At 45.6% G+C, this 4,672-nt stretch overlaps 1 protein-coding gene across 1 annotated transcript in view; it reads left to right on the top strand.

Moving 5' to 3' along the window:
* Positions 1–4,495: 4,495 nt before the first annotated feature.
* EYA2 (EYA transcriptional coactivator and phosphatase 2) overlaps positions 4,496–4,672 on the top strand; it is a 90,892-nt gene continuing 90,715 nt past the window's right edge. The window contains exon 1 of the mRNA XM_085313996.1: positions 4,496–4,599. The gene's annotated coding sequence lies outside the window, so the exon portion shown is untranslated. The remainder of the gene's footprint in view (positions 4,600–4,672) is intronic.

Raw genomic sequence — 4,672 nt, forward strand, 5'->3', positions numbered from 1 at the left:
ACACCTCCTCTCCCAATGGATCTGTGCCCAAACTCTTCCTAGTGATTTTTTTTTTTTACTACTGGTAATTGAAATAACATATCATATCTTAACTTAAAAATACTGCTCCAGCTCTGCCTCAGGTCAGGTTTTCAAATCTCTCTATAAAACTTCTCTGCTGCAACCTGATTTGTTCTACCAGCAGAGCCATGGCCATTTCTGGCATCCAAAACGGGGCTCATCAGCTGTATGTGCCAAAGCGAGTCAGCAGCAAGCCATCGATATTTGCATAAAATGTTCCAGCACCTGCTAATAAGACAGGAAAACATACATTTGCTCTCCTGTTACATTATTAAAAGAGCTTGTAAACGGCTTGTGGAGAGGAGAAAAAGATAAATCAACCCGTATCTAAAGAAAATAAATATTTATCAAAATGTTTGCAAAAACTTAATTTCTGTTTTAATATCTTYATATGCAAACTTGTTGTCGCACCATCACAGTCACAATTCCCCTTGTTGGCTTATTGCTGCCCCCAGCAGAGTGACGGCATTCTGCCCTGCAATAAATTCTAAAATTTTTGAAGGAATTCATAAAATTTTCTTGTCTTCATAGTGCAGATCATTTTTCTGCTAACATGTGAGGAAGGATAGTGAGAGCTCTTATTTCTATAGGACAAATGCCAAGCAGAGTGGTGGCAGTTTTTTTTTTTAAGTAAACTTTTTCATTTCAAGCCAGTAACAAAAATTGATTAATGAAGCCCGTCTGTAGGTGGTACAAAGGGCCAAATCTTCACCAATATAAAATATCAAACTTCCACTCTTAAAAACCAGAAAGAGGAAGGGGATATAAAATTAAAAAACAGGCATATTTGATCATTTAGTGGTGAAAAGATCAGGCACTCCTCAGTTGCAGGCTTTTATTTTTGTGCATTGTGCCAATGATTGGAAACCATATGTTTTAAGACCAGCTTCAATAGTATCAGTAGCTACAGTCCTCCTCTCAGATTACTTTTTACTGCCTGCCTAATTTTGAGCTTTAATAGCTAACATGCACTTTGTTTATCAGTTACAAATGTTCTGAATTTTGATGAAGCACCAGGCTAAACAACAAATACTGGTTCATCATCAGTACCGAAGAGCCAGCTAACAATTTGTTTAACATTATGGCCTGCAGCTTTGAGGACAAGTTTTTTTTTTTAGAAATAATAATAAAATCTTAAATGATAGCTCCAGTTCTACATGATGTAAGATGTTAGCAGAGGGGTCCTTGCAAAGCTCTTGTTGTCCCTTGAAGGGACACCATCCTACAAGGTGCCGAGTGCTCTGGCATTCGTCACACAAACCGGTCTAGCATTGAGAAATCGCCCTCAAATAATACCTGTGTTGAAGAGCTGGTCCTGTATTAAGCTCTTTGTTACATCAAGAGCAGTTTGACAGTATTAAAATTAAACCTATGCTTAAATTCTTTCCAGAATCAGACCCGTAGCACCTTGCAGGACTGAGCTCCAGTCTGTGAAATGGCTTTAAAAAAAAAAAAAAAAAAATCAGTTGTATGACAGAAGATTCAAAATAGTCTTTAGGTTGTGTTATCTTCTAATTACTTGAGGACAGGGCACCTCTCCTCTGCATTTAAAGCACTGCATAAATTAATGATGATCTAACAAAAACAGCAGCAATCCAGAGCATTTACCAGAGGAAGCAACTAGCCTTGAGAATGAAATTTCACTGCAGTCCACAAAWTGTGTTAGGAAATGCTATGGTTGCCAACTTCGGCAATTTTGTTGAAAGTCTTCTAAAAATGTGAGGGTGTTTTTTTTTTTTTTTTCCCTTCAAAGCCTGAGCTCTGGCACCATGTTTTCACACAGGAGTCTTGGTTTTAATTTTAGAAGACAAGTGAGTTACTCAGCATTGTGGTTGCGAGGAGAAACTGAAAGCATGAACCCAAGGACCATAGAGCAATTAAGGGCCCTAAATGTATTGCTTTTAAGATCTTGTGATTTGTAAACCCATTTCATGACACTTGGGGTTTGGCTAGGATGTTTCCATACTTGGGACTAACAATATTCAATACTCGCAACGAGTCCTCTGTGTGTCTTTTGAGGGTTTCTTGCCTTGGTTTGTAGCAGAGGGTGGCAGGAGATCTTAATAGTTACAGAATATGTTAAAATTTAATAGTGGCTTCCCATTTCTTGGTTTGATAGGTGGGAACAGTTGTTTGAACTCATGTAACAATGTTTGTTTTGACTGTAAAGTGGACAGTAGAAACTGGAAATATTTCCTCAAGCAAACTCTGTTTCTACAGTACCTAAACTTTTGGTTTTAGCTYCTTGCCTCCTTGGGAATGTAGAGGAGAAGCAGAGGTTAGCAGTGGGCTCACTCCCTAATTAGTAGTCCACATCAGATCTCTCTAAGGGACAATCTTTGAGTCCCAGGCTCCAGGAGAAGGCAGCTCCCCAAGCTGCTGGGATGTAGCCAAAGGGCACAGCAGGGGCTACTTGCTCTGGCCCCGGGATGTCCAAGGAGCAAGGCCACCAGCTCTGCGACCTGCCCAGGGCACTGTCACCCACCCAGGTGACTGGGGACACTTCCATTTGGTGAATATGCAAACTCTCTGCACAGCTTACATCTAGTATTTAATTTTATGGTACAGGGGAATGAGCCCAGGGTGGCACATCAGGAAAATCCCCTTCCAAACCTGACTTGGTCTTCGGGGGRTTGGGGGGGAAGAAATCCATTACTCTGGAAAAACGCCTGTTATATGGCTGAAAATGACCCCATTCAGTGAAATACAGACCTTTATTCAGCTGGCTGCTGGGATCTGCTGCTCCTTGCCTGGCCGGCAGCCTGGTGCTCCATCTTCCCTCACCGCGTGCCTGTGACCTATGCTCACCTGACAGCACGGCCGGGTGCCCCTATTCCCATCCACAAGGTAGAAGAAATGATCTCGTCTCCCTGCCTCTCTACGCTACCTTTCGGATCTRCAGGGATTTAGCTGTGTGTGCTAAATGCTAACAACGGTGGAAAATATCTAAAACYCCTAATTGAAAAATATCCTTTATCTTCCTCTCTGCACCCTTTTCCCATTGTGCCTTTATCTGTTCTTCTAAAATGCATACAATGTTTTTAGTACATACGAAGGATATTAGAGCAGACAAATAATGTTTACCCACCAGCTCAAGAAAGGTGTTTCTGGCACTAATTCACAAGTTGCAAAAATTACTTACCCTGAAAGGGACAAGGAGTGTCTTTTTGTGAGCAGGGTGCTGTACAAACAAGGAGGTCCTGGTCTTTGACTGGCTTTCTGTGGCATTACCACGAACAATACTAGTCCTTAAATACCTGCCTAGCTTTAAGCACTTAAGTAAATAATTGTATTGATTGTTGTAGGACTATTCACATGCATAAAACTAAGCGTATATTTAAATATGTTGTGAAATCGGAGGTTGAGTGAATTTGCATGCAAGGAATTTCATATATGAACTTACTTGTTAAGATCAGCTTCCAAAGCAGCAAATGTGGCAATTGGGTTTCTGGAGTGGGGGGAGAAGGAAAAGGTGTGTGTTTTTTTTAATTATTATTTTCTTTATTTTATTTATTTATGGACAGGTCCTAAGGACATAAGGAGCCTCTTACCAAAAGCAAGATTACAGCTAATAGCAGTAAGGAAGCTCTAGAAACCAGTGCTCTATCCTGGTTTAATGCGAGAGCAGTGTAGATTCAGAGCTGCAGGTAATTTCTGTGGGGAAATCACTGGGTTAGTGCTGAGAACTGATGGGGAATAACAACTGAGCGAGCTTTGGTTTTCCTAGGCCGGCGGGAGGTAGCTCAYGCTAGGAAGGTTGCCAGCTCCGGACTGATGCTAGGAGCTTTGTCTCCTTTGGACTGTAGGAACACGCTTTGCAGTCAAACTGATCTGAGAGGCTTTGATAGTAAAAACAGCTGTCTAGCTGCAATGATGTTTTTGTTCCACTGTCAAAATTTTGAGTTAAATCCATGAGTGGGCTGCAGCTTGTTCAAACCCTGAACTCGACACCCTTTGTGCTCCTTCGGCTTTCCCCTTCCCCTGCGGTTCGTGGGGTCCCGCTGTCCGGGAGGAAGGGTGAGGTGCAACAACCCCCGCCGGGGTGCCGCCTGCCTGGTCTCCTCGGATGCCTCCCCGGCCTGGGAGAGACTAAGCAGGGAAGCTGCAGCCGGGCTCAGGCCGGTGGCAGGGAGGGAAACCCCACTCCGCGTGGGTGCGCGCTGGAGGGTCCCGGGCGGACCCGGCAGCTGGGGCGTCTCCGCGTCCCGGTTCCCCCGAGGACGTCGCTGGCCAAAGCGGGGTGGCCCCGGGGTTTTCCCGTGCGGAGCGGTGGGAGCCTCCGCGTTGCAGCGCGGGGGGACGGGGACAGCTCACGGGAGCGCGGGGATTTCCGCGCGCCCGCGGGAGGCGGCCGGAGCGCGCCGGCGGCGCCTCCGCGGTGCGGCGCGCGCCCGAGGGAACGGCACAAAAAGCGCTCTGGGTTTTTAATTAATACTGACGAACTGTCACCAGGTGGTAAGGAGGCGATTAACGCAAAGACTGCGGAGGCTCGGTAGCGGCAGGATGCGCCCGCGCAGAAGCGGAACCGCGCCGGAGACGGTACGCGGATGTCGCGGGTGGGCAGCGCGCAGCTAGAGCGGGGCGGCGCGCCGCGGACGCGCCTCTGGCCGCG

The sequence above is a fragment of the Rhea americana genome, unplaced genomic scaffold, assembly GCF_003343005.1.
Source record: "Rhea americana isolate MKP2758 unplaced genomic scaffold, rheAme1 scaffold_4, whole genome shotgun sequence".
Lineage (NCBI taxonomy): Eukaryota > Metazoa > Chordata > Aves > Rheiformes > Rheidae > Rhea > Rhea americana.